The sequence below is a fragment of the Leopardus geoffroyi genome, chromosome B3 (assembly GCF_018350155.1).
Source record: "Leopardus geoffroyi isolate Oge1 chromosome B3, O.geoffroyi_Oge1_pat1.0, whole genome shotgun sequence".
NCBI lineage: Eukaryota > Metazoa > Chordata > Mammalia > Carnivora > Felidae > Leopardus > Leopardus geoffroyi.
In genome coordinates this window covers 61,702,033-61,722,549 of record NC_059337.1, presented here as the reverse complement: position 1 = coordinate 61,722,549, position 20,517 = coordinate 61,702,033, and the positions used below count along the sequence as shown (strand labels likewise).

The 20,517-nt window shown below is 42.2% G+C and overlaps 1 protein-coding gene and 1 long non-coding RNA gene across 3 annotated transcripts in view; one reads left to right on the top strand and one right to left on the bottom strand.

The window, feature by feature from the left end:
- Nucleotides 1-9,244: 9,244 nt before the first annotated feature.
- LOC123581946 lies at nucleotides 9,245-20,469 on the bottom strand. The gene is made up of 2 exons (XR_006704097.1): nucleotides 20,385-20,469; nucleotides 9,245-9,530 (listed from the first exon to the last, which is right to left on the bottom strand). It is a non-coding gene; the product is annotated as an uncharacterized LOC123581946 (long non-coding RNA).
- Nucleotides 20,262-20,517, top strand: part of MGA (MAX dimerization protein MGA) — a 167,921-nt gene continuing 167,665 nt past the window's right edge. For both annotated transcript variants that reach the window (XM_045448087.1, XM_045448082.1), the window contains exon 1: nucleotides 20,262-20,368. The gene's annotated coding sequence lies outside the window, so the exon portion shown is untranslated. The remainder of the gene's footprint in view (nucleotides 20,369-20,517) is intronic.

Here is a 20,517-nt window from a genome sequence, read left to right as displayed (position 1 = left end):
ATCTTTATTTATTTTTGAGAGAGAGAGACAGCGCAAGCAGGGGAGGAACAGAGAGAGGAGACACAAAATCCGAAGCAGGTTCAAGGCTCTGAGCTGTCAGTACAGAGCCCGACGCAGGCTTGAGCCCAAGAGCTGCGAGATCATGACCTGAGCTGAAGTCAGATGCTTAACCGACTGAGCCACCCAGGTGCCCCAAGAATCATTGTCTTAAAGCAAATGCTATATGGGTAGAAGGGAGAAGTATACACATAGGGATATGCACAGAGAATTCTTCTGAATTAAAAAAAATCTCAAAAAAAGAAACAAAGACCTCATTCTCATTTAGAGCCTGTTCTAACTCTTATCCTATGACTATGTTCAAGCTGTTGACTTTTTCCATGGCCGGATCTTTCCCAGAGCACACAAAAGCCCCAGGAAGACTGAACCCAGCTGTGAGTTTCTTACCTTCTGTTCCTTTCTGTGTCACCTCAGATCCTGGGAAGACCAGGATCTGTTAGCTAGTTTTCCACCTGAATGCTAGAGAACCCTCCTGTCTTGCTTGGTACCCAGTAATTCCTGTTTTGCTTTGGGCAGGGTTTTGTGTCCCAGAGTTTGGAATTTCATTGTGCTGTGTCTTATCTGGGTCTTTAGTAAATGGATCGCCTTGGCTTCAGGCTTATCTTGCAAAACCCAGAAGCTTCCTTGGCCCTTTGCTGGGGTTGCCAGGATCAGGACTTCCTTTACTGACCCCTGTTACCTCTCTGACTTGAAATACCCTGTCTATAGTCCTTCTATCCCAGTATATCCTAGTCCTGTAAACAAAAAGGACTGTAGATAATCTTCAGGTTCCTTCTTAGCTCTGTGATTCTGGGATTCTTCTGTCTCTACCATGTTTTCAAGTCAAATTCTTAATTTTTTGGATGAAGAAGTCATATCTCTCCACTACATTATTCTCACTCAGTCTGCAGCTTATTTTCTCTAGAAGTTACTGCTGTCAGGATAATTGCCATTTTGCCCATGTCTGGACCATACAGTTTGTCTTTAGGGATCCCAAATACTTCTACTATCATTATTAATTGGGTAAAAAACAAAAAACCTTCTTGCCTTTTAGATTTGTCTTTTAGATTATCTTCTCTTAGCTGCTCTGGCAGTTCCTTTGTTCCAACCCCAAGGATGGTGATTCACACAGCTCAGGTCTAGCTCATGGTCCTTAGTCCTGCCCATTCACTGGTGCAACTCCTTTTCTTAGCTGCAGACATCCACTCAGTTGGGGTGAGGAAGTGAAAAATGGACTCCATAAGGCCACAATGTTACCTTTTATAATGCATATTTTTTTAAACATTCTTGAAGACATTCTTTAAAAAAAATGTTTTTAACATTTATTTATTAAAAATTTTTTTAAATGTTTATTTATTTTAGAGAGAGTACAAGTAGGGGAGGCGCAGAGAGAGAGGGAGACAGAATCAGAAGCAGGCTCCAGGCTCTGAGCTGTTAGCACAGAGCCTGACGTGGGGCTCGAATCCACAAATCGTGAGATCATGACCCGAGCTGAAGTCGATGCCTAACCGATTGAGCCACCCAGGCGCCCCAACATTTATTTATTTTCGAGAGGTAGAGTGCGAGCGGGGGAGGAGCAGAGAGAGAGGGAGACACAGAATCTGAAGCAGGCTTCAGGCTCTGAGTTGTCAGCACAGAGCCTGATGCGGGGCTTGAGCCCACGAACGAACCGTGAGCTTGTGACCTGAGCTGAAGTCAGACGCTTAACCGACTGAGCCCCCAGGTGCCCCTTCTATAATATTTTAAAACAAATGTTAAACCAGAATGTAATCAGCTCCCAGCACCAGAAAGGGCATCTTTCTCCACAAGGAGAAGGTATGTGCATGTACTCACCACTGTTGCAGTGGTCTCAAGACAGCATTTTGGCACCATGCAGGAGTAGAAGTATGCAGATGATGTGTTCAGCCCAGCACTGTCCCTTCCTGAGGTCCTTGGGAGTACAGTAGCTTCTCTTGAACCATATTCCTTTCCAGCAGGAAGTTTCTGGGCTTTTCCCATTGCTACCGTCAAGAAGTAGCCTGTGTGCCTGCCAGTCTGCAATCCCAGCACCGACATCCCTCTCACCAGCACCGTCCCAGGGAGCTCCTGACTATGCTCAGGGTTTAATGGCCCTTGAGGGAGGCAACATTGGACTCCTTGTAGGTTTAGGTTATGTTCTATGTTAGCTATGAGGGGTCCCAGATTCAACCTGATTCCAATTCAACATTTCTAGGGGCTTAAAATCAATTCTGCCTGTCTATCGTTGGGCCAGAGATTTTTCTAGAATCATCTGGACTCCCTTGAGTTGCTGCCAACAGGCCAGCAGGGAAACTCCGGCCCAGCCCAGGTTGACTGGCCCTGGGACACCAGTGTGGTATCCTGTGGTATCTTCCACTCACCAACAAGGTCAACCACAGCCTGTTCCTTGTGTTTCAGAGTCCTTACAGTGGAACTGTTTGGTTCCTGCAGGAGCACAGAAAGAAAACAGTGAGGAGGAGGAGTGGGGAGAGAAAGACTCATGCAGAAGAGGGAGAGGAAGTGAGTGATGCTGAGGGAGGAGAAAAAGGCAAACAGCAACAGCAGCAACAGCAGGAGCAGAAAAAAAATAGGAATGTGAGGGCGGGAGGGAAAGGCAGAAAGGCAGGGTTCTGCTCATAACAATATTAACCCAAATTCCTGGGTAACATTTTACAGTGACCCTTGAAATCTGTGTGAGAAAATAAGGAAGGAAGCTTGCAGTTTTAATTAATGGTAAAGCCTAGTGTTTCCATGGTCCCTATCCCTGGGAAGATCTATGGGCTAACTTCCCGGGTTTCCTCTGCAACACCCTTGGCAGTTCAGAACTGGGGAGACTAGCAAAGCCAAGTGGCTTTGCTGCACTCCTGCACCCCCATGCAAGCAGAGGGTCCCATATCACAAGGGTTGAGATACCAACAGCTCTCTGAAAACAGTTCACTTTGTCTCTTTCTTTCTTGACTTTTCCCTCTCATTCTGCTTTGTGTCCTCTTTTGTGGACCCTCTTGACTCGAGAACACTTTCTCGGCCTTTTCACTAGAGTGCTGCAAAGATTGGATCCGCTCTCATAAAATGCTTTGCATATTGCAAATTACAACAAAGGTGATCATTGTGATGGCTGTAACCTAGGACGAAATTGCTTCCTCAACATACAAGCTGGCAATCCCTCAGTCTGACTGTCAGAAAGGGTGCTACTGGTATGTTTTCAGAATTTCTCGATCTCCTAAGCCAGTTGGAAATGTTAATAAGAACTTGGAAAACAATGACCTGTTCACTGGGGTTGACATGAAGTTTGTCCTCTCAGTTGGTCTTGTTTTTGGCTCTCTGGACAATGGTCCACCTTGCATGTTCACAACTCATAGCCTTGCTCTCTCTTCATTTAGTTAAGCAAGTATTCTAGGGCCAAATTCCCCAAGAGCTATGGATTCAGGCTCTGCAAATCCATTTAGAATAAGTCTAGTTGGGCCCAGAACATCTGGACCCCATATAAATACCGAGTGAGTATGTATGTGTGTTAGGGGCATTAACATGAAATTTGTACAGAAATAAATAATGGAGTAGGAAGGAGGGCTTTCTGTATGATTCTGGTGAGATAACTCTAACAACAGGAGAGTAGAACAAATGAGAAAAGAAGAGCTGATCTCTGGTAGAACTGTAAAGACCAAAATCTATGTAGCTACGCAGTGACTAAGAGGGAATGAAATACGACGTAAACACTCAGGCAGAGGGTTTTAGCCTGTCCAGGAGCAGAAGTAACAGGGGAAAGACAGCCTTTCATAGTCTGTAGGTATCTTCTTCTGCTAGGAGAGGCAGACATTTGGTGGGTCTTCAGGGCAACATAGATGATTACTGAAAAGACATGAAGAGAGCTTCAGGTTAAACGGCACAATCGCAAGTCATCCTCAATCTGTGATTTATTTGCTCGTGTGGATGCACAACAGCTGTCTCTGATTAGAAACAGTAATTAGAACACTGCCTTCTTCTGTTTCAAAAAGTATTTGCTGACACGTGAGAAGCCCCAAGGACTGCAGCTTGATAGCAGTGGTAAGTTGTTAATGTAATGGTTTTGACCTCAACTGCGTCTGCTTTAGTGTCAGGCAATGCTTATCTTTACCGAACCTTTGCAAAGTACGGTTAGAGAAACTGTAGACTTCTTTTTCCAGTAAAGGACTAGATGTTGCCATTCGTCACTCCTCTTGTGTCTGTCCACAAGGAACAAAGAAGTAGGTCAAAACTTACCTACCCATCAGTCCCTTTGAACTGGCCTCTGCTGGAGGTCTCTCAAATGGCCACAGTTCGTTCTTTCCACCTCATTGTAAGGAACTGGCCTTCCCTCCGTCTCCACCAGGAGGAGTCAGAGAGCGTGCCCGTCTGGGCGATGCCCGGGGCAGCCTTGCTTCCCTGGGTTTGCAAAACTTCCCCCTGCTTCCTTTCTCGGACAGCAAATGCAGAGGTTAGTGAGCCTCAAGTTTGTTTTCCAGAGTGGGGAAGAAGGAAATGGGGGAAGGGAGCAGGCATATCAAAATGCACTTCCAGAACAAAAATGATTTCTGAAGCACATGGTGCTACCGAGGGAGAGGTGATGACAGCCTCCTCCCATTTCCGGAACAGCTCCCAGAGTTGTCCGTGGGCGGATTCACATGACACATTCTTACACCCAATTCCATTCTGTGCTGTGTTTGCTCCTTGTTCGCATCTCAGGAACAATGGATCTGTACATCTTTGTATCTGAGTTTGATTCCCAATTGGTTGTATAGCTGAATTCTAGGCTTCCCGGTTTGTAATGTATTTATGCCATTATTTATGCTTGTGAGTCATGAAACCTCATCAAACTAGCTTTACCTGTGCATGTGAACTGGAATATTGAATTGTGTGTATGTCCATGTGAACCGGAATACTGAATTGTGTATGTCCGTACTTCAAAAGAATTATTTATCATTAAGAAGTTGCTATTCTTCACAATGTTTTCGTGTGAAAAAATATTGCTGGAGGAAGTAATAGCAATGATGCAAATTTGCCTGGAAACTATTCTGAAACCAATTTGCCTTTCTGTGAAGTACAATTTGGGTTTTGGCATTTTTTGATTGATGTCTCTATATGAGGAGGTTTTTGGCTTTTTAGTGTTGCTGCTTTTCTGTTCTCACTCCTCTAGGAATCTTTGCCAACACACCACTGACATTTGAGGAAGAGAATAGAGACAGTTTGGCTTCTTGTAAATTTTCCAGTTTCCTTGGTGATGTAAATAATTATGGAACATATAAAAAGTTTTCAGCAAATTCAAATTTGGTTTTGAAAAAGCAGGTGCCGGGGAGCCTGGGTGGCTCAGTCGGTTGAGCGTCTGACTTCAGCTCAGGTCATGATCTGGCAGTTTGTGAGTTCGAGCCCCGCATCAGGCTCTGTGCTAACAGCTTGGAGCCTGCTTCGGATTCTATGTCTCCTTCTCTCTCTGCCCCTCCCTCACTTGTGCTCTGTCTCTCTCTATCAAAAATAAATAAAATTAAAAAAAAAAAAAAAAGGTTTGTCACCTGTGATAAGGGCTGCAGGAATGGGCTCAGCAAGAAATTATCTTTTCCTCTTAAACTCACTTTATTATTTTTATTAATGTATGTTTATTTTAAGAAAGAGAGAGAGCAAGAGCAGGGGAGGGGCAGAGAGAGAATCCCAAGCAGGCTCCACGCTGTCAGCACAGAGCCCGACTCAGGGCTCAATCTCACAAACCATGAGCTCATGATCTGAGACTAAACCAAGAGTCAGACGCTTAACCGACTGAGCCACCCAGGCACCCCTGGGACCCCAATTCTTTTTAAAAAATGGTTTTAATGCTTATTATTATTTATTATTTTGAGAGAGAGAGAGAGAGAGAGAGCAGGGGAGGGGCAGAGAGGGAGAGAGAGAAAGAATCCCAAGCAGGCTCTGTGCTACCAGTACAATCCGATATGGGGCTCAAACTCACCAACCATGAGATCATGAGCTGAGCCAAAATCAAGAGTCGGATGCTCTTGAGCCGACTGAGCCAACTGAGCCACCCAGGCGCCCCCTGAGACCCCAATTCTAATGGCAATATAAAACATGCTCTTTATGAGGTTCAGTAAAATTACCCAGGTGTGCGGGTGGCTTCAGGCCCAGCTCTGATAGGACAATTCCCTGCCAGTTTCAGCTTTACTAGGAGACTCCTGTCCAATGGGTAGACCCAGAACCCAGGAACCTGAAAAGAAAGGCCGAATCACCTAAAACTTAGTGAGCAATTATCCAAATCTCAGATGTGGATTCTTCAAGTGGAGGAGTTCTTGCAGGAGAACATAAGCGCCTGCTACTCTGGGAGAGGTCTGATTTAACAGTGCCCTCCTCAGTAGCATAATTTTCACTCTGGCTATTCTAAACTTTCTTATATTCTTCAAGTCCCCAGTTTCCCTATTTCCTTCATTTCTGACCACTTCCTCTTTTAATCTTGCCAAATTGCCTTCCTCCCTTCACACCTCGTGGGGAGAAAAATGAGCTCTGCCATTTATTACCTTTTTCATATTGTTAAAGTTACCTCACTTCTCAGGGACTCTTTCTTTAATTGTTAATGGGGATAACAACAGAACCCACCTTATGAGGTCGCTGTGGGGATTAAATGAGTTAATGCATAAAAATTTTTAGGCCAGCGCCATGGTGAATGCTTAGTGAATGTTAGCTCTTAGTATTACTGAGAAGACAAAAGTCAATACCGTGAACTCCATCCAAACTCCTCTCCCCCTAAAAAATCACTGTCACTATCCATCACCACCTCCTTCTCCTTACCTCAGAGGACAAGACTAGCTTATTGTCTAAGTCTGTGCTCTCCACCCGTGTCTGGATTCCATCGTTTCCTATCTCCTCAAGGGAACTGGTTGGATGAATTCTTTTCTCCCTCACATGTTAAATGGATTCCTTTTTCCTCACTCCCTTTTCTCACTCTCAAACAGGCTCAGGTCTCTCCTAGTTTAATGTTTATTTATTTTTGAGAGAGAGTTGGGGAAGGGTAGAGAGAGAGGTAGACAGAGAATTGGAAGCAGGCTCCATGTGTCAGCGCAGAGCCCAACTGGGGGCTCAAACTCAATGAACTGTGAGATCATGACCGGAACTGAAACCAAGAGTTGGACGTTTAACCGATTAAGCCACCCAGGCTACTTTCTATTTCTATGCTATAGTCTTTTACATATGCTATTCCTTTGCTTAGAACCCTTTCCCTCCCTCCCACAGTCAACTTCTTCTCTTCCTTGAACAATCATTGCCAACTGCCTTGAGCAGGTCAATTCTACCTGCTATATATATTTCATAGGAGTATGTTCCTCTTTGCAGTATTTATTATAAATTGCAATTTTATATTTATTTAAAGAATCCTTTGATTTGTATCTATCACCTCAATAAGTCTCATGAAGGCAAAAACTATATGTATATATTTTGGGGGGGGAGCGGCATTGAAAAATGAATACAATTCTGTATCTCTATTTATAACACTGTTTCACTCTAATGTAATAGTATGACATCCAATGTGGCTAAGACAAAATTCATTATTTTTCTCCCCAAACCAATTTCTCCTTCATACTTACCCATTTAAGAATGCTTCCTTGGAGCACCTGGGTGGCTCAGTCAGTTAAGCATCCAACTTCAGCTCAGGTTGTGATCTCACAGTTTGTGGGTTTAAGCCCCACATTGGGCTTGCTGCTGTCAGCCTGTCAACACGGAGCCTGCTTCGGATATCTGTCCTCCTCTCTCTCTGTCCCCTCCTCTGCTCACGCTCTCTCTCTCAAAAAATAAATAAAAAACATTAAAAAAAATTTTTTTTAATGTTTCCTTATTCTCTAGGGCATACAGACTCAGTTTCTTGCAGATATTCAGTTCCTTTTGCTCTCTTGTCTCCAACGTTTAGGACCCTTCAAATCCTCACTTACTCTGGATTCTTTTATAAGTCCTTGTATTCCAGCCTTTGGTATAGTGTCCTTAATGCTCAGTAAACATTTGTTAATATCAGATTTTTGGGATATCTGTAATGAAGAAAATGGTTGCAGCCATGATGTTGGGTGAGCCTTTAGAGACTGCCAAAAGGTGAGAAAGAGAAAGAGAGGGAGGGAAAAGCAGATAATGGAGGATGGCAGTGGATGGAGACTCAAGAGACACCTACACCACAGAAGGCTGGGAAACACCAGTAAAATAATGAAAGGAGCCCCCGGCTAATGTATAATAATTCATTAATCATTTACCGAGCATCTCTTACCTGTCCAGTACTTAGATTATGGTGACACAAAAATGAATCAGAAGTTTTCTCTTTCCTGGGGTGCCTGGGTGGCTCAGTCAGTTGAGCGTCTGACTTTGGCTCAGGTCATGATCTCACGGTTTGTGGGTTGGAGCCCCGCATAGGGCTCTGTGCTGACAGCTCAGAGCCTGCAGCCTGCTTTGAACTCTGTGTCTCCCTCTCTCTCTGCCCCTCCCCTGCTCACACTCTGTGTCCCTCCCTCTCTCTCAAAAATAAACACTAAAAAGAAAAAAAAAGTTTTCTCTTTCCTGAAGAAAGTCAGAGTCTAGTAGAGAAACATGTAAACAAAAACTTACACTATAATGTGATAAGTATTATAATAAAAGTTCTCACAAAGTGTTCTTTGAGCAAGAGCAGGTGGTGACTAAGACAGTCTCAGCACAGGGATAGGGAAAGGTGGGTGTCACAGGATGACTAGGACTTGAGGAGCCTGAGATCGGGGAATGACATACCGGGAGGGTAGAACAACCTCAATAAGCCTGGGGCCGTGTGGAACTGCAAATCATTTTGTTTAGCTTTAGTGTAAGGGTTGGGAAGGGAATATCCTGGGAATTCAGGCTGGGGCTACTTTGTGAAGAGTGCCTCAGCAAGTGAGGATCTTAGTCTTTATATTCTAGTTAATAGAGAATCATCAAAGTTATTATTTTTGTTTACAACAACTTCATTAGGTGTAATTTATATACATTATAATATATAGATTTCAAGTCTACGATTCAACAGTTTTGATATATATATATATATATATATATATATATATATATATATCCTTATAACTGCTACTCCAATCAAGATATAGAACATTTCCATCATTCCTGAAAATCCCCTTTTGTGTTTTGCAACTGATTCCACTTCTTTTCCGAGGCAACTAGTGATATGATTTTTATATTACCATATGTTTTGGTTATTCATTGATATGTAAAACACCCCAAAACCTAGTGACTTAAAACAATAAAAATCATTTATTGGCTCAAAATATTGTAACTTAGTTAGGGTTTAGTGGAATCATTGTGTCTCTGCTTTCTGTGACATCAGCCAAGAGAGCCTTGACTAAGGTTGGAGAATCCACTTCCAAGATGACTCACATGACTGGCAAGTTGGGATTGGCTCTTGGCTGGGAATGCAGCTAAGACTGCCAATAAGGGACTTTGTTTTTCTTCCACACAGCTGTTTGAACTTCCTCACAGTATGGGTTCCAAGAAGGAGGAACTAGAAGGTGCTAGTCCTTAAAAAAAAAAAAAAATTATTTTTAATTTTTAATTTTTTAAATAATTTTTTAATGTTTATTTATTTATTTTGAGCGAGAGAGAGAAAGAGTGTGCACACGTGCCCCCTCCCCCCATGCACACACAAATGGGGGAGGGGCAGAGAGAAGGAGAGACAGAATCCGAAGCAGCCTAAGTGCCATCAGCACAGAACCCAATGCAGGGTTTGAACTCATAAACCATGAGATCATGACCTAAGCTGAGTATCAAGAGTCAGATGCTTAGCCAACTGAGCCACCCAGGAACCCCTTATTTATTTATTTATTTGTTTATTTATTTATCTATTGTCATAATTATTATTATTTAATGTTTATTTTTTAAATTTTTTTTTTTTCCAACGTTTATTTATTTTGGGGACAGAGAGAGACAGAGCATGAACGGGGGAGGGGCAGAGAGAGAGGGAGACACAGAATCGGAAACAGGCTCCAGGCTCTGAGCCATCAGCCCAGAGCCCGACGCGGGGCTCGAACTCACGGACCGCGAGATCGTGACCTGGCTGAAGTCGGACGCTTAACCGACTGCGCCACCCAGGCGCCCCATAATGTTTATTTTTGAGAGAGGGAGAAAGAGAGTGCAAGCAGGGGAGGGGCAGAGAGAGAGGGAGATAGAGGATCTGAAGCGGGCTCTATGTGGGGCCCGTACCCACAAACTGGGAGATCGTGACCTGAGCTGAAATTGGACACAGCACCCTGAGCCACCCAGGTGCCCGCTTTTTTTTTTTTTTTAATTTTTTTTAACATTTATTTATTTTTGAGACAGAGAGAGACAGAGCATGAACGGGGGAGGGTCAGAGAGAGAGGGAGACACAGAATCTGAAACAGGCCCTGGGCTCTGAGATGTCAGCACAGAGCCCGACGCGGGGCTTGAACTCACAGACTGTGACATCATGACCCGAGCTGAAGTCAGACACTCAACCAACTGAGCCACCCAGGCGCCCCCAGGTGCCCACTTTTTCAAAAACTTAAAAAAAATTTTTTTAAGTACTCTCCACCAAGATGGGACTCGAACTCACAACCCCAATATCAAGAGTTGTGTGAGACAACTAGGCGCCCCTAAGCTGCTAGTCCTTTTAAAGACTTAAACCCCAAATTGGTACAGCATCACTTCTGCTGTATTCTATAGGTGGAAGCAGTCAAAAAGCCAGCCCAAATTCAAAGGGGTGGAAAAATAAATCCCACTTTTCAGTGAGGACAGTGGCAAAGAAGTTGGGTCATCTTTTTCCAGTATATCATAGATTAGTTTTGTTGGTTCTAGAATGTCACATAAATGGAATCATATAGTGTGTATTATTATAGTTCTGGCTTCTTTTGTTCAGCATGTGTTTTGAGATTCCTCCATGTTGTTACATATATCAGTAGTTCATTTTTTTTTATTGTTGAGTAATAGCTCACTGTTAATCAATGTTTATCCATTTTTCTGTTGATGGACATTAGGTATTTCTACTTTTTGGTTATTTTGAATAAAGTTGGCATAAAAATTCTTACACAACACTTTTTTTGAAGATATATGTTTTCATTTCTTTTGAGTAAATACCAAGAAGTTGAATTTTGGTTCATAGGATAGATTTATGTCAAAAATTTTTTATTTTATTTTATTTTATTTTTTAAAAATGTTTATTTTTTATTTTTGAGAGAGAGGGAGTTGGGGAGTGGCAGAGAGAGAGGGATGGATAATCCTAAAAAGCCTCTGCACTGTCAGCACAAAGCCCCACGTGGGGCTTGAACTCACAAACCATGAGATCATGACCTGAGCCGAGATCAAGAGTTGGATGCTTAACTGACTGAGCCACCCAGGCACCTCTTTTTTATTTTATTTTTTAAGTAATCTCTATGTCCAATGTGGGGCTTGATCTGAAGACCTCAAGATCAAGAGTCACTTCATCTACCAACTGAGCCAGCCAGGAACCCTAGTATATGTTAAAATTTAAGAAATTGTTGGGGTGGGCCGCCTGGGTGGCTCAGTCCGTTGAGCGTCTGACTTTGGCTCAGGTCATGATCTCGCAGTCTGTGAGTTCAAACCCCAAGTCAGGCTCTGTGCTGACAGCTCAGAGCCTGGAGCCTGCTTCGGATTCTCTGTCTCCCTCTCTCTCTGCCCCTCCCCCGCTCATGCTGCCTCTCCCTCTGTCAAAAATAAATAAACATTAAACAAAAATAAAAAATAAAAAGAAAGAAGTTGTCAGGGTGTCTGGATGGCTCAGTCGGTTAAGTGTCTGACTTGGGCTCAGGTCATGATCTCAGAGTTCTCGAGTTTGAACCCAGCATGGGGCTCTATGCTGACAGCTCAGAGCCTGGAGGCTGCTTCATTTTCTGTATCTCCCTCCCTCTCTGCCCTCTGCCCCTCCCCCACTCACACTCTGTCTCTGTCTCTCTCTCAAAAATAAATAAACATTGAAAAAAAGGTTAAAAAAAAGAAATTGTCAAACTACTTTCCAAAGGATTTTACCATTTTATACTCCCAGCAGCAATGTATGAGAGTTCTAGTTGCTCTAAATCTAGCCGACACTAGTTATCAAGTCTTTTTTTTTTTTTTTAATTTTTTAAAAGTTCATTTATTTATGTTGAGAGAAACAGAGCACATGAGCAGGGAAGGGGAGGGAGAGAGGGAGAGAGAGAGAATCCCAAGCAGGCTCTGTGCTGTTGGTGCAGAGCTCGAACTCACAAACTGTGAGATCATGACCTGAGCTGAAGTCAGGAGTGGATGCTCAACCAACTGAGCCACCCAGGCGCCCCCATCAAGTCTTTTAATTTTAGACACTCTAGGAAGTATGAGTGGTATCTCATTGTAGTTTTAATTTGTATTTCCATGACAATAGAATTTTGCATCTTTTTTGTATGCCTATTAGCCATTTGTAGATTTTTTTTGTAAAGTGTCAGTTCAAGGTCCATCTAAAAATATATTATGTTGCTGTCTTATTATTGAGCTATAAGCCTTCTTTATATGTTCCAGATGTTTGTTCTTTGTCAGATGTCTGTATTGTGAACACATATTAATGGATTGGAAGACAATATTATTAAGGTATTTGTTATTCACAATTGATCTATGGAGTCAATGCAGTTCCAATTAAAATGCCAGGGGGGTTTTCGGGGCACCTGGGTGGCTCAGTTGGTTGAGTGTCTGAGTTCAGCTCAGGTCATGATTTCAGGGTTTGTGAGTTCGAGCCCAGAATTGGACTCGCTGCTGTCAGTGCAGAGCCCACTTTGGATCCTCTGTCCCCTTCTCTCTCTGTCCCTCCCCTGCTCATGCTCTTTCTCTCTCAAAAATAAACATTTATGGGGTGCCTGGGTGGCTCAGTCGGTTAAGCAGCCGACTTCGGCTCAGGTCATGATCTCGCGGTCTGTGAGTTCGAGCCCTGTGTGGGGCTCTGTGCTGACAGCTCAGAGCCTGGAGCCTGTTTCGGATTCTGTGTCTCCCTCTCTCTGACCCTCCCCTGTTCATGCTCTGTCTCTCCCTGTTTCAAAAATAAATAAAACGTTAAAAAAATTAAAAAAAAGAATAGGCAATTTAAAAAAAATAAAATAAACATTTACAAATAAATAAATAATAAATAAATAAATAAATAAATAAATAAATAAAATATCGGGGGGGTTTCATAGTAATTGGCAAGCTGGTTGTAAAAATTATGGAAATACAAAGGACCTAGAATAGTCAAAACAATTTTGAAAGGGGTGCCTGACTGGCTCAGTCAGGAGAGCATCTAACTGTGGATCTTGGGGTTGTGAGTTTGAGCCTTGAGTCAGGTATAGGGATTACTTAAAAGCAAAACAAAACAAAAACACACACACACACACAATTTGATCTCAAGACTTACTATAGAGCTACAGAAATCAAGGCAGCATGGCATTAGTATGTGGAAAAATAAACAGGGCAATGAAACAAAATAGAACCTAGAAATAGACCCAAGCGTATGTAGTCAATTGATTTTTTTTTTAAGTTTATTTTATTTTGAGAGAAAGAGAGCATGTGCATGGGCAGAAGCAGAGAGGGAGAGAATCCCAGGTAGGCTCTGTACTGTCAGCAGAGCCTGATGACATGGAGCTCAATCTTAGGAACAGTGAGACCATGGCCTGAGCTGAGATGGGGAGTTGTAAGCTTAACAGACTGAGCCACCTACACACCCCTAGTCAATTGCATTTTGAAAGAAAGATGTTGTGGTAGGCAGCCTCTAAGATGGACCCTAATGATTCCTGCCTAACACCCTTATGTGATCTCCCTTTGAGTGTGGGCTGACAGAAGTGATAGGGTGTTACTTCTGGGGTTAGCTTTAAAAAAAGACTGGGGCGCCTGGGTGGCTCAGTTGGTTAGGCATCTGACTGTGGGCCCAGGTCATGATCTCACGGTTTAGCCTCAAATTGGCCTCTCTGCTGTTAGTGCAGGACCTGCTTGTGATCCTGTGTCCCCTCCTTTCTCTCCCCCTCCCCTGCTCAGGCTCTCTCTCTCTCAAAAATAAACACTTGAAAAAAATAATAAAATAAAAATTAAAAAAAATTAAAAACAGAAAAAAGACTCTGGTTTACATCTTGGGCACACTCTTTCCATCTTGGGTGGCTTGCTATTGGTAAAGAGCTAGCTGACATGTTGTAAGGCAGCCTTGCAGAGAAGCCCATATGGCAAAAAATCAAGGTCTGCCCAGAACCACATGAATGAGCTTGGAAGCAGACTCTGCTCCTTGTGAATCAAATCAAGCCTTTAGATAAGCTGCAGCCCTGGCCAATAGCTTGCCTGCAACCTCATGAGAATCTTTCTTCCAGAGGCACCCAGGTAAACTGTGCCCAGATACCTCAACCATAGAAACACAAGACAATAAATACTTGCTGTTTTAACCTGCTAATCTTGGGGGTAATTTGTTACACAGCTATAGATAATTAATACAGGGGCCAAAGTAATTCAAAGGGAGAAAAAGTCTTCAATAAATAGTGTTGAATCACCTTGATATTTTTATGAAAAAAAAAAAAAACAAAAAACAAAAAACAAAGACTCAACCCTACCTCACACCAAACACTAATATTAATTTGAGGTAGATATTAGACCTAAATGTAAGGGGCACCTGGCTGGCTCAGTTGGTAGAACATGTGACTATTTGGGGGTCGTGAGTTCGAGTCCCACAATGAGTGTAGAGATTACTTAAATATTTTTTAAAACTTCTGCAAAAAACACACAAAAAAAATCTTTACAACTTTGGGTAGGCAAAGATTTCTTAGACAAGATACAAAACTAACCATTAAAGTAAAGGTCAATAAATTGGACTTTATTAATTTTTTTCATAAAGGTTATTTATTTTGAGAGAGAGAGAACGGGGGGTGGGCAGAGAGAGAGAGGGAGAGAATGAATCTAAGTAGGCTCCATGCTCTCAGCACAGAGCTCAGTCAGGGTCTTGAACTCATGACCTGAGCTGAAATCAAGAGTTGCATGCTCAACTGACTGAGCCACCCAGGCACTTTATCAATCGTTTATTTATTTATCATTTTTATTTTTTATTATTTTTATTATTTTTAATGTTTATTTGTGAGAGAGAAAGAGAGAGCACACACAAGCGGAGAAGGGCGGAGAGAGAGGGAGACACAGAATCTGAAGCAGGATCCAGGCTCCGAGCTGTCAGCACAGGGCCCGATGTGGGGGTTAAACCCACGAGCTGTTAGATCATAACCTGAGCCAAAGTTGGACTGTTAACCAACTGAACCACCCAGGTGCCCCTTTCTTTTTTTTTTTTTTTTTTTTTTTAAATTTTTTTTTCAACATTTATTTATTTTTGGGACAGAGAGAGACAGAGTATGAACGGGGGAGGGCAGAGAGAGAGGGAGACACAGAATCGGAAACAGGCTCCAGGCTCTGAGCCATCAGCCCAGAGCCCGACGCGGGGCTCGAACTCACGGACCGCGAGATCGTGACCTGGCTGAAGTCGGACGCTTAACCGACTGCGCCACCCAGGCGCCCCTTTAAGCATCTTTTCATGTGCGTATTGGCCATTTGTATATCTTCTTTGGAGAGATATCTATTCAGGTTCTTTGCCCATTTTATTTATTTATTTATTATATTATTTTTAAAAATATGAAATGTATTGTCAAATTGGTTTCCATACAACACCCAGTGCTCATCCCAACAGGTGTCCTCCTTAATGCCCATCACCCACTTTCCCCTCCCTCCCACCCCCCATCAACCCTCAGTTTATTCTCAGTTTTTAAGAGTCTCTTATGGTTTTTGCCCAGTTTTTAAGAGTTTTTGTTGCTGAGTTGTAGGAGTTCTTTGTATATTCTGAATATTAAACCTTTATCAGATATATGGTTTGCAGATATTTTCTCATTGGCTGTGTTTTATGTACCAGATAATTTTCAAGATGCTGAGAATACAGAGGAGGCTTCCATTCTCATGAAGTTTGCATTCTCTTGGGTAGAGATAGAAGGAAAACAATAAAACAAATAGTTAAGATACTTTGAGAAAATGAGAAGTACCATAAAGAAAATAAAACGGGGTGAGGGGTGTTTGGCCGGCTCAGTAGGAAGAGCATGCAACTCTTGATCTTGGGCTTGTGAGTTCAAGCCCCACATTGGGTGTAGAGATTATAAATAAACAGACGTTAAAAAATTAAAAGAAAAAAGAAAAGGGGTGATAAAATAAAGGTGACCAGTGGGTGGAGGCAGTCCACTTAAGATAGGGTAATCAGTTAAGACCTTTCTCTTAGAAAAGATCTCAGTAATATTTTTAAAAGATCACTTTGGCTGGTCTGTGAAGAATGATTATGTGGTGAGGGGAGATGAAAAGCAAGGTTCCAATGACTGTTCTTTCTTCAGGCTCTTCTTATTTATTTATTTATTTATTTATTTATTTATTGAGAGAGCTCACACATGCATGAGCAGGGGGAGGGGCAGAGAGAGAGGGAGAGAGAATGCCAAGCAGGCTCTGTGCTGTCAGCGCAGAGCCCCGACACAGGACTTGATCTCACAGACTGTGAGATCATGACCTGAGCTGAAATCAAGTCAGATGCTTAACCAACTGAGCCACCCAGGCGCCCACAGGCTCTTCTTTTATACCATAATCAGGCAGTTGTCCCTCCTATTCTCCTGTTTCTAAATTTGTATTACATCGTGGTCATTGGCAATTTGAGTCTAACAAAATGGATTTTGGTCACTTGTAGCAACTCCCTCCATTTCTATGTCATTCAGTGTGTGCTAGATTACATGTGTTAATGGACAATCCCAAATCTCCGTGTCTCAGAACAATACAAGTTATTTCTTGTTCATACTACATATTCTCTGCTAGCTGGCTGAGGGTATTTGCTCTGTGTCTTCCATTTTATGGGCCCAATGCCGATAGTGTAAGCACCAGTTGGAGCATTGCTAGTAGCTGTGGCCAATGGAAAGAGAAAATGGGTAAACTGCACACTGGTATTTAAAGCTTCTTCATAGAAGTGATACATGTCACTTACACTCACATACAAAAGCAAGCCCTATAGTCACTCTGAACTTCAACAGAGCAAGAAAAAAACAATTATATCATGTTCTAGGAAGTTGGGGGAACCAGAAATATTTGAAAATAATATAAATGTCTACTAATACTTCCAAGATCTCTACTAGTACTCCTCAGCACTTAGTAAAATATCTGTCCAAAACTTCCAGACCATATAATTTCCTACAGAATATAATTAGATATATTTACTCATATTAAAGAAATTTATTTCACTCATTTTTATAAAGAGCATTCACCGTGTAGGACATTGCAAACCTTTTACTGGTCTCTTGTAAAACGGTACAAGTGACACGTTTTGTATTCTGAAATCAACTTTAACTTGCTATTATCATTATAATGAAATATTTATATTTGTAGCGTCTGATAAAGATAAGGATTGAACTAATATAATGGTGGAAAAAGTGGAAATTAGGGTTTGGACTTAAAAGATGTTTAAGTATTAGAAGTAGAACTTTTTGACCAATTGAATGTGGTAAACAGATGAGAAGGAACAGATAAGGAATTATCCTTATAATTCCATTAGGAGGTTTCCTAGACCGAGAGACTTACTGGAATGGTGGTGTAATTGCCTATGTAAGGAAAGGCAGTAGTAGCTGGTGTGTAAAGTGAAGGGATGGGTAATTAGTTTCACTTAGGAAATATTAAATTTCAGATGTCTGTGGGAAACTCGCTTCAGCTAAACCCTCTTTTTGTTAGAAGCGTATGAAGATACTGAAAAAGAAACCATTGGAAGGAGACTGGGAAGGGAACATCTAAAATATTGTGTTATATAAATGAAGAGCAAATTTTGAGGGTGTCTTCACTCTGAGGTATTTAAATGTAAACAATTTTTAACCTACTTGAAACAAAACACTCCTCCACTCTCTAAGTGCCCCCTCCACTCTCTAAGTATCTCTGTATCGTCATTATTTTACTTCAGTAATGTCTACAGTTCAGCATTTTAACATTAGTTAAGAGAAAAAAAAAAAAAAAACTTGAAACGAAGGCGGAAGATAATGTAACAATATGCACCAACAGATGGGCAACAGTCACCAAAGTCTAAAAAAGATCTGCAGTGTAAAAATCTGTTAGTGTGCCTCTAGCACTGTCTAGGGGAGAAACAGAATAGTGGAGAAAAAAGGATTCAAGAGTGTGCTGTTGGACAGAGTACAGGACACTGGTTAGAATACAACCTTTACAATTAACTAGTAGTCACATTTACAGAATGCCTCCAATGCATCAGGGACTGTGACAGGTGTTTTAAAATATTTTTATCTCGGAGTAGCTGGGTGGCTCAGTCAGTTAAGCATCCCATTTCGGCTCAGGTCATGATTGAGCCCCACGTCAGGCTCTGGGGTTGTGAGTTCGAGCCCCACGTCAGGCTCTGTGCTGACAGCTCAGAGCCAGGAGCCTGCTTTAGATTCTGTCTCCCTCTGTCTCTGCCCCTCCCCTGCTCAAGATTTGTGTGTCTCTCTCAAAAATAAATAAACATTAAAAAATTTAAATATTTCTATCTCAGAATCATCATGACAGTCGAAGAATAGGTGTGATTGCCCCCAACCTGCAGTTAAAGGAACTGAGGCTCAGAAAGTTAAAAAACCTGTTCAAGGTCAACATACAGTAAAGGAGAGATATGCAGGTTCACCCAGATGGGTCTGACTTCAAGGCCTGGGCTCTTTCAACTATAGCCAACAGACCCCAAACTTGTGCATCAAAATCATTTGGAGAACATATTAAAACACATTTTCCAGTTTCCCACTCAAGATCGTTTCAGGAGATGGTAATATTAGTAGAGTACTTTGTTCTCGTGGACATTGTTAGGATTGAATGTAATCAAGTATATTGGAGTGTTTTATAACTTCAAGTTTAACATAGTTTTGCTTATAATTTAATGGTTTTAGGTTTTTAAAGATTTTTTTAAAAAAGTAACCTTTACACCCAAGGTGGGACTCAAACTTACAACCCCAAGATCAGGAGTCATGTGCTGTACCAACTGAGCCAGGCAGGGGCCCCTTATGGTTTTATTACATGTAATCATCTAATTCCCTTTCTTTTGATTTTATAGTCAGAAAACAATTTTCTTTTCTTTTTAAATGTTTATTTTGAAAGAGGGACAGAGAGTGTGACTAGGGGAGAGACAAAAAGACACACACACACACACACACACACACACACACACACACAGAATCCAAAGCAGGCTCCAGGCTCTGAGCCTCTGAGCTGTCGGCATGGAGCCCCACATGGGACTTGAACTCAGGAGCTGCAAGATCATGACCTGAGCCAAAGTCAGACACTCAACTGACTGAGCCACCCAGGTGCCCCAATACTTTTCTGATTAAATAGGCTTATTGACTATCTTGAAATAAGAAAAGGGTGCCCCAAACTGTGTTTTGGCTCAGTAACCACATTGTTAATTAATACATTTAATTTCTACTTTATAAATCAGCACTCTTGTCAGTCTGACCAGTGCTAGTCAAATTCCCCAGGCTTAATCATCCCTTTGTTAACTGAAAAAATAGCTTTGAAATCAGAAGAGCTGAGGACTGGAGTTCATAGCAAAAGAGATATGAATTGTTCTAATTGGGGGCTTTCTGGGAGTAAAATATCAGGGTTTGGCCTGGAGGTCAGCCTGTGAATACTACAAAATTAACTCCTTACGGTCTAAGACCACCTTTTTTCAGTATTAGCAGATGGTGTTTTTCTTGGTTCCAATATACCATAGCTAGAACAAGTAGAACCAGAAAATGTAATATGGCCACATCTCTAGCCCCTTTAAAATGCCTCCTGCTCTGTCCACCCCCACTTTCCCCAACAATAGCTGTAAGGTTAGCAAGAAAAGTCTTGTCTTCTATCCTAAGAGAAACTCCAAGCATTATTTCCACTCCTTAGTGGGATTTGCAGTTAAGTTCTACTTAAATTAGCATTATTCTCCACTGACCATAAAAAGCTGGTAGTTTCATTGTAGGCAAGTACTCTCACTGTGTGTTTGTTTGTTTTTTGCAATATTCACAAAAGCACTCAGCAGGCACTAAATGCACGCTCCATGAAGAAAGGTTAAGCGGTTTCCCCAAGACCACAGAAAGGGAACAAGTGGGGGAAGGGGGCACTGAGAGTGCCTCTTCACATCCAGTCACATTCCCATAATTACTGAAGTCGCCTCATTCCCAGCCCAAGAACCAGGCTTTCAAAGGGACATGAAAGGAACACCCTGGAGGTGAGAGCCAGGAAATCGGGAGAGGTGCCTTTCCCGGCATGCTCTGCAGCACACTGAGGGGCGCCAGACGTATCCCGGCGTGCATCGGGGAGCGCCCAAGGGCGATGGTTCTCGGCTCCTGGAGAGGCACGCGAAGTTAAACCGGTAGGTGTGAGCTTACTTAGTTTTGAGACCCGGCTTTCTCGTTTCCCCTTTATGAACGTAACTCCAAAGCGGCGAAAAAGGAGGTCCTTTAACTACCCTCCCTTTCCGCGTGCGAATGACTTTCGGCGCCGCTTCGAGCACGGTGCCAG